This window comes from Neoarius graeffei, chromosome 15, assembly GCF_027579695.1.
Source record: "Neoarius graeffei isolate fNeoGra1 chromosome 15, fNeoGra1.pri, whole genome shotgun sequence".
Classification (NCBI taxonomy): domain Eukaryota; kingdom Metazoa; phylum Chordata; class Actinopteri; order Siluriformes; family Ariidae; genus Neoarius; species Neoarius graeffei.
Genome location: NC_083583.1, coordinates 35,466,523 through 35,478,702, shown reverse-complemented (window position 1 = coordinate 35,478,702; position 12,180 = coordinate 35,466,523). Strand labels below are relative to the sequence as shown.

General features: G+C 42.3%; 1 protein-coding gene across 14 annotated transcripts in view; it reads right to left on the bottom strand.

The window, feature by feature from the left end:
* Nucleotides 1-8,803, bottom strand: part of si:zfos-588f8.1 — a 94,346-nt gene extending 85,543 nt beyond the window's left edge. For 13 of the 14 annotated variants that reach the window (XM_060941186.1, XM_060941197.1, XM_060941184.1 and 10 more), the window contains exon 1: nucleotides 8,358-8,803. The gene's annotated coding sequence lies outside the window, so the exon portion shown is untranslated. The remainder of the gene's footprint in view (nucleotides 1-8,357) is intronic. The other variant, XM_060941185.1, reaches the window with a different exon arrangement.
* Between the last annotated feature and the right edge of the window lie 3,377 nt (nucleotides 8,804-12,180).

Sequence of the window (12,180 nt, the reverse complement as noted above, 5' to 3'; positions counted from 1 at the left end):
CCGAAATCCAATCGGAGCAGTCAGACCTAAATGAACTTGCAAAAATGTGGTGACTCGTATTTCAAACCACACATGAATATGGATTGAAACGAATTTGTAAAAAAAAAATTGGATCTTGATTTGACTGTTCAGACTTGCTACGTGTGATTGGATTCGAACTGCTTTATATGCACATAAATCAGATTGACAGTTTTAACAAAGCCTTAATTCCTCATCTAAAAACAGTCTAATGAAATGGCTAGACATTTTTATCCCAATTCATCACACCTACTAACTAGCACTCCCATTTCCCTCTCTCAACAAAAGGCTTTTGTGTGAAGTCCACTGAGCATTATGTTCACATGCAATTTAAGACGTTCATATACTGCAGTCAGTGAAGAGTTTACCACATAGGCTATAGCTATATTACAGTGAATTAGCAATTTCCTGTCACTGTCTCATGAAATTCCACCATCATTTCCAGCTTGGGTCTTGGGGAATGGCTCCAGCGTTGCCCTTACTTGGGCTGGGTCTAAAATCTCTTTTTTTTTTTTTTAATATACCAAATGGTACTCCAGAGAGTCAACTACCTCCAAAACTACCACATAAGAAAAGTAGCCAGTCAAAACTAGGAAACATGTAAGGGTCACTGTTAAACCCCATAATTCCAGTGGTATGGAAAAGGTCATAACTTCTATCGTCATAAGTTAGCTTTGAGAAGATGAATACAAGCCTGGCTGTATGGGAAATAATATGATTGATTATGCTTGGCTAATATGCAATGGAGGGCTCAGCAAAGGTTCATGAGTGAGCAGCACGGTGCGATAAAGAAACCCAAAATAGTTGTGGGTTAACATGAACATGCACTCATACTAAAATAAGTGACTACTGTATGCATGTCTTGTGTATGCTTGAGAAAACGGAGGGGTCGCAGCCAACTTTTTTTTCTCACACGGAGGCATCCCTGAAAGAATCCGTTTAATTCCTAAAGGTCCTATAAAACTGCTTTTTATTATACAATCCCTGAAGCTCAATTCATGCATTAAACTGCAAACGAGCAAAGGAAGACTTTTCAGAGCCCATTATGATCATATGCTTTTCAATTCAGTTTACGTCTCTGAATGCATGCATCTTCAATCCGTTGGAATTCTAAAGATCAGTTCAGAAAGTAACTAACGATGGTAAGATTTCTTGCCATTATGTGATGCTATTAGCTTTCCACTGCAGTGAAGACCCAACAGGTCAGAATGTTTAGACATCATACAATCAGTAAATGAAGCAGATCAAATGATAGACTTATTAATCTCAAAGAGCAAATGGAGAACACTTACAGCTAACTGCACCAAGGCTTTGAGTCCACTCTCTTTCACAACCATGTAAATAGAATGCGAATATTGATTTGCTGTGGCCTTCTATAGAGATCTTGCAGTCACGTGACCGGAAAGTACACAGCCGCCATCTTGTCGGTAAAAAACACCGCTGAATACTGCTGCACTCGTGTACAGAATGGATCAATTTCAACCGAGGGACTACACGGCTCATTTTTCTAATGAACAGATAACTAGATACATGTCTAAAATAAACGATCTACAGATTAGTGAACCTTATGGCTTACCGGACGTAGTTTTCACGACCGTGTCAGTGGATGTTGAACTGCCAGAGGTGGAATACCCAGACGTGTATAATTACCTCATTAACTTTCCCTCGCTGTTCAGTGGTGAAGCACTGCGTGCTTATAAATCTCTGGACAGTTATCTTTACAGAAATTCAGGATTTGTCAGCGACTCAGATGTGGCATCTTGTAAACAAGAAAATAATCCTCATTGGACGGGTAAGTCACTTAAGTATTGAGTATAGCACTGACCAGCCGATTATAGAATAAAGCAATTCCAGCTGTAATTCCAAATCGTCCGTCTTGTTTACCATGGATCTGGCGTTGGAGAGGTAGAGGCTTGGCAGTGGAGATTTGAGTAGCTGTTTTCTGAGCTTAGCCAACAGGCCGGCTCTGCCTGCAGCCCCGCTTTTGCTTCCGCTCCCGGCGCAGCCTCCTTCGCTTTGCTTCTGATAACAATCCACAGAGACCCCACTGGTCTCGCTATCTCGTCCGGAATGTTGTGCATGAGATGGAAATCGCTACAAACCGTTATTTTCTGCTGGAAACCAATGCCCAGTAAGTCCATACGGTTGTAGTGGACATTGAAGTCCGGTACAGACAAACAACACGCAAAAACACACAAAAAAGAAAAACGTGCACAGGTAGGGAGAGCTTGTAGCCGCAGCCGTTGTAGTAGAATTGTACTGTATATAGTAGGGTTTTCCAGAAAAGGTAGAAGCAGAAGTAGAACCAGAAGTAGAAGGCGGAAAATGGCGTTTGACCGACAAGATGGCATCTGTCACAATCTGGATCGGCTGTGACGTCACATGCAAGTGCTCCATACTATGGACAGTTGAAAGTTACACTTGGAAGATGCTCTGGACACTTACAGTAATGCTTTTATGGTGGAGGACTACAGCTGACTTACTAACTTTAGGACTGCAGTTGTCATGAACAGTTTTGCACTCAAGTTTCCATCAATGAAGAGTTTATAACATCAACGAAACTGACTTCATGTTAAAACTGTTTAAAGGTCCCATGGTAGGGCTGCACGATATCAGAAAAATATGCGATATTCGATAACATGACTGAATATCTTGATATCGATATGTATCACGATAATTAAATATATAATGTTTTTCTTACCTCTACTCGCTGTTCTGCCCTGTATTTAAAAAAAAAAAAACAACCCAATGCATCACTTCCATTCCAACATTATTTTTTTTGGAAAAACATGGCTACACCTGCAATGGTGTCCATCAATCATCTTTAAATCTCTTAATTTTTGTGAGTGCAGCAGAAAATGTCTCAAGTTGAAATAAACAAAAAACTGAAAACTACATTACATTAACATAAAGCATTCAAAATGGCAATTTCAGCGGCTCCCGGGAGATGAAAGTGAGCGACACAGATTCACCATAAACTCAAACACAATCTGTTAATAACACATGCGGGTGTGTGAGAGGTAGTGTGTGTGTGTGTGTGTGTGTGTGTGTGTGTGTGTGAGAGAGAGAGAGAGAGAGCACGGTTTTGTGTTTTTATGCTGCTGTACATCAGTGTTTGTCCCAGTGAGCCGCCCCACCACTGTTTTACGTCTTGCAAAGTACCCGAGTTTGCAGTACGTCATCCCTCCTGAATCCAAAGTACTTCCAAATAGCAGACGTGCATTTTTTTTGGAAACCAGTTCCTCCTCACACAAGTTTCTCACCACACTTGCTACCGCTTCCGCCATCACCACAAGGCTTTTACTTGTTTTGCAATAGGGGGCGGAGTTATCCCGCAGCACTTGTTGACATTCAAATGTGATTGGACGGCACAGAAAAATGTGCCTTTTATCGAAATTTAAGTAATTTTTGCGGTATGTGTATCGCAAACTATGATATCACGATATCGATACTTTTTCGATATATTGTGCAGCCCTATCCCATGGCATGAAATTTTCACTTTGAGGTTTTTTAACGTTAAAATGGAGTTCCTCTGACCTTCTTAAGTCACCCCAGTGGCTAGAAATTTCATAATGTGTAAACCAAACTATGCCCAACATTTGAGAATGGCGCGTCAAAACGGCGCATTGACAAACTCTTCCCTTGCCTATGTCAGCAAGGGAGATGATCCCCACGCCCCCCCTCTGGATTCCCACCCACTGTATGGATTGCCCGCCCAACTCAAAAGTTGCTGTTTGTCCTACCAAGCCTACTGCGCATGCGCGAAGCCTACTGCGCATGCGCAGAACACATGAAAACATTTTGTAGTGAGGAGCCCATAGAAGACACAACATGGAAATTGCGCTGTACATGGATGTGACAACACAGAAAAAGAGTCTGTTTTTACTGCCGACGGGAGAGCCCCTGAAGACGCAGTGGCTTAATTTTATTTACTCCAATAATACGCCGTCGAGTCTACCTAAGACGGTGTATGTTTGTCAGAAGCATTTTCCTGATGAATGTTTCCACAACTTGGGACAGTACAGGGCAGGTTTTGCACATCAACTGTCACTGAAGCCTGGGTCTGTGCCAAGCATCCCTGCCGCATCAGCAACAAACACCGAACAAGTAAGTGTATAACTGGTCGTTTTGCTGCGTTTTAAAATCGGTGCGTTAGCCTAGCAATGCTACATTAGCTGTGCAGCTAACCGCTTCCTGCAGTTAGCCAGGTACATGGGCTCGAGTTGTACCATTTTTTTTTTTTTTTTAGACAGGGCGGACGGACCAGGGCATTCGCCCACCTGGCCGTGCCCGACGAGGAGCGCTCTCGGCCGGCTTGGGAGGCAGACGGCAGCCCCTCCTGGAAGTGCAGTTTTACCATGGGCCTCATGCGGAAAAAAACGACAAAGTCTCACTGCTCAGTTTTACCATGGGCCTCAGGCGGGAAAAAATGACAAAGTCCCAGTTTTACCATGGGCTCGAGTTGTACCATTTTTTTTTTTAAGACAGGGCGGACGGACCAGGGCATTCGCCCGTCTGGCCGTGCCCGACGAGGAGCACTCTCGGCCGGCTTGGGAGGCAGATGGCAGCCCCTCCCCCCATGACACGCCCCCACCGTCTACCCTTCCCCGCCTCCTGCTTCTCATTATCAAAACGACGCACTGGGAAAAGCGCTGAAATGGGGCTTTCTCCCAGGAGGCTATATCTACGTACCGAGGGTTCATTTCGAGAAAGGCTGCGGATATAACATCCGGAAGCCTCCACGAGCCCGTTTAAAGCATCAACAAACCACCATGCCATGGGCCCTTTAAAATGTTAGAATCACATTGTCCGTTATCACCCAAATGAGGGTGGGTTCCCTTTTGAGTCTGGTTCCTCTCGAGGTTTCTTCATGTCGTCTGAGGGAGTTTTTCCTTGCCACAGGCTTGCTCATTGGAAATAGGTTAGGGATAAAATGAGCTCATGTTTAAAGTCATTTAAATTCTGTAAAGCTGCTTTGCAACAATGTCTATTGTTAAAAGCACTATAAAAAGAAACTTGACTTCTATACTGCATATTCACCCTGGATGATTATTGGCTAGCAGACAGCGCTTTATAGTACCAAGTTTATTCGGACTATAACTACGAGTTTGGAGACGGGGATTTATTTTTTTTAATTATTACACCAAACAATCTTGAAAATAAAAAATAACATTGAGAATAAAACATCCCCCAGCACTGAGGGTTACATGTTTAACTCTGTAACAAAATGCCAGATTGAACCTTATACTATGCTTATATCATAACACGGCATGAAATGAAGAGGTTTCATACATTAATGTGCAGAGCCTTAAGGCCCGTTTACACGAGGACGCTGTCGGGTAAAAACGACTAAATATTTTATCGGAAGTGCCTTTCATCTACACGGGGACGGCGTTTCCGAGGCTGAAAAATGGAAAAAATTGAAAACACCTTCCAGAGTGGAGAAGTTAAAAACAGCCCCCGTTGCATATCCGTCTAAACTACCCAATACGCGAAACTCTGCTCGGATCTGCTCACGTCGGGTACGCGTTTACGTCATACATATGTCATATACTGTACATGCCAGCCCGGGAAGTAAGAAAGTAAGTAAAAAAGTAAGAGCATGTCTGATTACATCGATCCAACGGACCTTCAAGCTGCTCTGGCAGCTTTAATAAACGTCCAGGAGTCCTTCGAACATCTACACCGAATCTGCACATATACCGTTAATGAACAGAGGCGGGTATAGTATGCTCTTACTTTTTTTACTTACTTTCTTACCATAGCCAGAGTAGTCAAAGTTTTCGCGGCGCAGATCAGACAAGACGGAAGACGTTGCGCATACATGCAGACATAGCGGAGGTCTTTCACAGCACCACCTAGCCACCTGGCATGAACATCCAATTGAATTCCACACATTTATGCATCACCGTATAGACGCAGATTTTCTCCTTGAAAACGGTCGTGTAGACGCGGAAAAAAGTGAGAACGAAAACGGACTTTTGCGTTTTTGTTTCAGACCGTCCCCATGTAAAGTGGACTTTAAAATAAATAAAAACTTCTTTGAAGTTTACTCATCATCGAATTACAGTTTTCAAGTAGAGCAGAGTTTAGTTATTTTAAACTGGTCGACGCATAAACTAATTTGTGGATGTGAAAGGAAAATAGAAAACCCTAACAGCATCTGACATGCCTGCATTTCTTCTCTCGTTTCCTTTTTTCTTTGGTGATTTGGTTTTTCCATGGCTCACTTGTTACTCAAACGTAGCAAGCAAGATTTGAGGCCTGGCATAAAACCGGACAGGAAAGGAGAGGGTGTAAGCTTAACTAAACATGCCCTGTTTTTGCAGTCCTGCATGTGTAACCCTAAAGCTAGAATAATCCCAACGCCAAAATCCATAAACAGTAGGAAGAAATCCTACATTTAAGTGCAATATTAAAATCACTATACAGTACTTTAGATAACATTTTACGATTACTTAAAAAAACAGTACAGGTGACTTCTAGAAGCAATAAAAAGAATCAAAAGAGAAACTAGAGGCATCATTGGGGATTTGATGCTTGATATGTTTTAATCCTGCATTCATACTGATAGAACATGTTCAGTTACACAAATTGAAACGTAGCGATTTTCTATGCTATGGAAAGTCCGCACTATAATGACAGGCGTACTAACACCTTCTGCGCGCTTCGACAGCGCATTGATAACTGAGCTCCGTATCAACGCGCTGCCGAAGCGCGCAGAAGGTGTTAGTACGCCTGTCATTATAGTGCGGACTTTCCATAGCATAGAAAATCGCCACGTTTCAATTTTTTTAACTGAACTTTGTTTCATGTCACTGGTCATATAAACCTATGTAAACAGGAAAAACGTGGAAGAGTTTGGTCGCATCTAACTACAGCCCCAAAAAATACCATTGGCCATACTGAGCCTAGCTACATTGCTAACAGGAGTAAACAGGAGTAACAGCGCGTCTGACTGACTGGGAGGTCGCGCAAAGCTCGGAGAGGTACGGATAAGCTCGTCTCAATTCAGAAAAGAACATATTTCATTATGGAAATACGGTGGACTGTTCCTTTAAGGGCTGAAAATCCCCTCGATTTTTCAAAATTTAAAAAAAGAAAAAAACTCATAACTAATATTTGTCATAGATAGTTGGTTCATGCATCATTTTAAAGATATTTTCTAGTGCTTTCTAGTGTAATAGAAATATTCTTAATCTAATAACTTTGATTTTTATTGTCACTTGCCTACCTAATGGTTGGATTTATTCTTATACAACTTTTTTTAAAAATGTACACTACCGTTCAAAAGTTTGGGGTCACTTTGAAATGTCCTTATTTTTGAAAGAAAAGCACTGTTCTTTTCAATGAAGATCACTTTAAACTAATCAGAAATCCACTCTATACATTGCTAATGTGCTAAATGACTATTCTAGCTGCAAATGTCTGGTTTTTGGTGCAATATCTCCATAGGTGTATAGAGGCCCATTTCCAGCAACTCTCACTCCAGTGTTCTAATGGTACAATGTGTTTGCTCATTGCCTCAGAAGGCTAATGGATGATTAGAAAACCCTTGTACAATCATGTTAGCACAGCTGAAAACAGTTGAGCTCTTTAGAGAAGCTATAAAACCGACCTTCCTTTGAGCAGATTGAGTTTCTGGAGCATCACATTTGTGGGGTCGATTAAATGCTCAAAATGGCCAGAAAAATGTCTTGACTATATTTTCTATTCATTTTACAACTTATGGTGGTAAATAAAAGTGTGACTTTTCATGGAAAACACAAAATTGTCTGGGTGACCCCAAACTTTTGAACGGTAGTGTAGACTAATGTGACCGCTGATTGTATCGCGATATTGTCATATCGACAAACCTTTACATGAAGAGGGGAGGAAAAAAAAAAAGTTACTGGTGCAAACTGTGTGTGTGGATATTCCTCAACATTAAAGTAGACCAACTTTATTCTTTTGTGTCCTAAAAAAAAATGAAGTGGATATGAACACACAGTCGTTAGCAAAAAAAAAGGGGGGGGGGGGGGGCACACAGTCAGTCAAAGATCTTTTACCAAAAGGCTTCTTCTGGTTCACTGAGTAAACTTTAAAGTACAGTTTTGAGCTGGCTCGGTTTAGGAGTGTGTGTTTTGCCATGTCCGCAGCAATGACAACGTTAAGTCATTTCTATAACAAATAATAGCTAATAGTTAGCCACCTAGCTACCATGTTACAACAGAGCATACAAAGGCTCGATTATTCGACACTTGATTATGCAAACACTGCTAACTTTTAGTTAACATGAGCTACAGAGCTAAACACAACTCAACAAAAATCACATCATGATAGTTTTATTTTTAACTTACCTTGTTTGGTAACCCACTTTTTGAAGCGACACATAAGTAACCAAAATATATCTCCCAAAACATGTATTAAATATAAACCCAGTCCGAGCAGAAAAAGAGATTTAATTCCAGTTGAAGGTTTTTTTTTTTTTCAGCTTTAATGCCAATCCAAAAACCTTTCTTTAAAAATGGTTAAATGTTAGCGTACCAGCTAACCAACTTAGCAAGCGTTCCTCACCTTGGTCTTTCATGTCTTATCCCGAAAAAAAAAAAAATCTACCCTACTTTTATAAAACAGCAGGAAATTCAACGACGCGTTACTTTCCCTATTTCCAGCGGCCGAATGGCTTCATCACAGCCGCCTGCCTGCACTCACAAAGAAAGCAGCCGTTAGATCACTTTTAAACTCGGCTCGCGCTGATGTGTCGCGCGCACTTCCTCCAGCTTCTCGAGCCCCAGATGATGAGCGCGTTCCAGTCTCGCGCTTTCCTTTCTGAGGGGAAAAGGGGGCTGGCTGCAACCACAGCGTCAGAGCGCGTGCGTTGCGTGCGCGCCCCCGTGAGGATGGAGTAGGCGTGGACATAACAGGAAAGAACAAAATACAATTGGGATGTGAAAATACAGTTTGGTCCATAAATATTTGGACAGAGGCAACATTTTTCTAATTTTGGTTCTGTACATTACCACAATGAATTGTGAACAAAACAATTCAGATGCAGTTGAAGTTCAGCTTTAATTCAGTGGGTTGAACAAAACGATTGCATAAAAATGTGAGGAACGAAAGCATTTTTTTTTTTAACCACAATCCCTTCATTTCAGGGGCTCAAAAGTAATTGGACAAATTAAATAATTGTAAATAAAATGTTCATTTCGGCACGGTGGTATAGCGGTTAGCGCTATCGCCTCACAGCAAGAAGGTCCGGGTTCGAGCCCTGTGGCCGGCGAGGGCCTTTCTGTGCGGAGTTTGCATGTTCTCCCCGTGTCCGCGTGGGTTTCCTCCGGGTGCTCCGGTTTCCCCCGCAGTCCAAAGACATGCAGGTTAGGTTAACTGGTGACTCTAAATTGAGCGTAGGTGTGAATGTGAGTGTGAATGGTTGTCTGTGTCTATGTGTCAGCCCTGTGATGACCTGGCGACTTGTCCAGGGTGTACCCCGCCTTTCGCCCGTAGTCAGCTGGGATAGGCTCCAGCTTGCCTGCGACCCTGTAGAAGGATAAAGCGGCTAGAGATAATGAGATGAGATGAGATGAGATTTCGGCACGGTGGTGTAGCGGTTAGCGCTATCGCCTCACAGCAAGAAGGTCCGGGTTCGAGCCCTGTGGCCGGCGAGGGCCTTTCTGTGCGGAGTTTGCATGTTCTCCCCGTGTCCGCGTGGGTTTCCTCCGGGTGCTCCGGTTTCCCCCGCAGTCCAAAGACATGCAGGTTAGGTTAACTGGTGACTCTAAATTGACTGTAGGTGTGAATGTGAGTGTGAATGGTTGTCTGTGTCTATGTGTCAGCCCTGTGATGACCTGGCGACTTGTCCAGGGTGTACCCCGCCTTTCGCCTGTAGTCAGCTGGGATAGGCTCCAGCTTGCCTGCGACCCTGTAGAACAGGATAAAGCAGCTAGAGATAATGAGATGAGATGAGATGTTCATTTCTAATACTTGGTTGAAAACCCTTTGTTGGCAATGACTACCTGAAGTCTTGAACTCATGGACATCACCAGACGCTGTGTTTCCTCCTTTTTAATGCTCTGCCAGGCCTTTACTGCAGTGGTTTTCAGTTGCTGTTTGTTTGTGGGCCTTTCTGTCTGAAGTTTAGTCTTTAACAAGTGAAATGCATGCTCAATTGGGTTGAGATCAGGTGACTGACTTGGCCATTCAAGAATATTCCACTTCTTTGCTTTAATAAACTCCTGGGTTGCTTTGGCTTTATGTTTTGGGTCATTGTCCATCTGTATTATGAAACGCCGACCAATCAGTTTGGCTGCATTTGAGCACACAGTATGTCTCTGAATACCTCAGAATTCATCCGGCTGCTTCTGTCCTGTGTCACAGCATCAGTAAACACTAGTGACCCAGTGCCACTGGCAGCCATGCATGCCCAAGCCATCACACTGCCTCCGCCGTGTTTTACAGATGATCTGGTATGCTTTGGATCATGAGCTGTACCACGCCTTCACCGTACTTTTTTCTTTCCATCATTCTGGTAGAGGTTGATCTTGGTTTCATCTGTCCAAAGAATGTGCTTGCAGAACTGTGCTGGCTTTTTTAGATGTTTTTTAGCAAAGTCCAATCTAGCCTTTTTATTCTTGAGGCTTATGAGTGGCTTGCACCGTGCAGTGAACCCTCTGTATTTACTTTCATGCAGTCTTCTCTTTATGGTAGATTTGGATATTGATACGCCTACCTCCTGGAGAGTGTTGTTCACTTGGTTGGCTGTTGTGAATGGGTTTCTCTTCACCATGGAAATTATTCTGCGATCATCCACTACTGTTGTCTTCTGTGGGCGTCCAGGTCTTTTTGCATTGATGAGTTCACCAGTGCTTTCTTTCTTTCTCAGGATGTACCAAACTGTAGATTTTGCCACTCCTAATATTGTAGCAATTTCTTGGATGGGTTTTTTCTGTTTTCGCAGCTTAAGGATGGCTTGTTTCACCTGCATGGAGAGCTCCTTTGACCACATGTTTTCTTCACAGCAAAATCTTCCAAATGCAAGCACCACACCTCAAATCAACTCCAGGCCTTTTATCTGCTTAATTGAGAATGACATAACGAAGGAATTGCCCACACCAGCCTATGTAATAGCCTTGGAGTCAATTGTCCAATTACTTTTGGTCCCTTTAAAAACAGGGTGGCACATGTTAAGGAGTTGAAACTCCTAAACCCTTCATCCAATTTTAATGTGGATAGCCTCAAATGAAAGCTGAAAGTCTGGACTTTATGTCCATGTCCATTATATAACTATAACTTGAATATGTTTCAGTAAACAGGTAAAAAAAAGCAAAATTTGTGTCAGTGTCCAAATATATATGGACCTAACTGTATGTAGTAGCTTTTTAACTGTTTTTTTTTACATTTATTTATTATAAAATATTTATGATTGAATACTAAATACATCTTATAAAACATATATTTATTATAAAATCTTTTAGGATTTTTTAATTCTATTTTTATTATTTATTTTGGATTTGATGAATTATATTTCTTTAAAAGGTAATATATATTTTGGAGGATATCTTATGGGGAAAACAATGCACTACTGCAATTCAAAAAAAGTTGGGATGCTGTATAAAACAATAATAAAATAAAAACGGACTGCAATGATTTGCAAATCCTTTTCCACCTATATTCAACTGAATTCATCCATCCATCCATCCATCCATCCACTATCTGCAGCCGCTTATCCTGTCCTACAGGGTCGCAGGCAAGCTGGAGCCTATCTCAGCTAACTATGGGTGAGAGGCAGGGACAAGTCGGCAGGTCATCGCAGGGCTGACACATAGAGACAAACAACCATTCACACTCACATTCACACCTACGGTCAATTTAGAGCCAACAGTTAACCTAACCTGCATGTCTTTGGACTGTGGGGGAAACCGGAGCACCCGGAGGAAACCCACACAGACATGGGGAGAGCATACAAACTCCACACAGAAAGGCCCTCGTCAGGCGCTGGGCTCGAACCCAGGACCTTCTTGCTGTGAGGCGACAGTGCTAACCACTGCACCACTGTGCTGCCCCCAACTGAATTCAATACAAAGGCAATATATTTAATGTTCAAACTCATAAACTTTCTTGTTTTCTGTAAATATACACTCAAAAAAAAGTGGGCGGCATGGTGGTGTAAGTGGTTAGCACGGT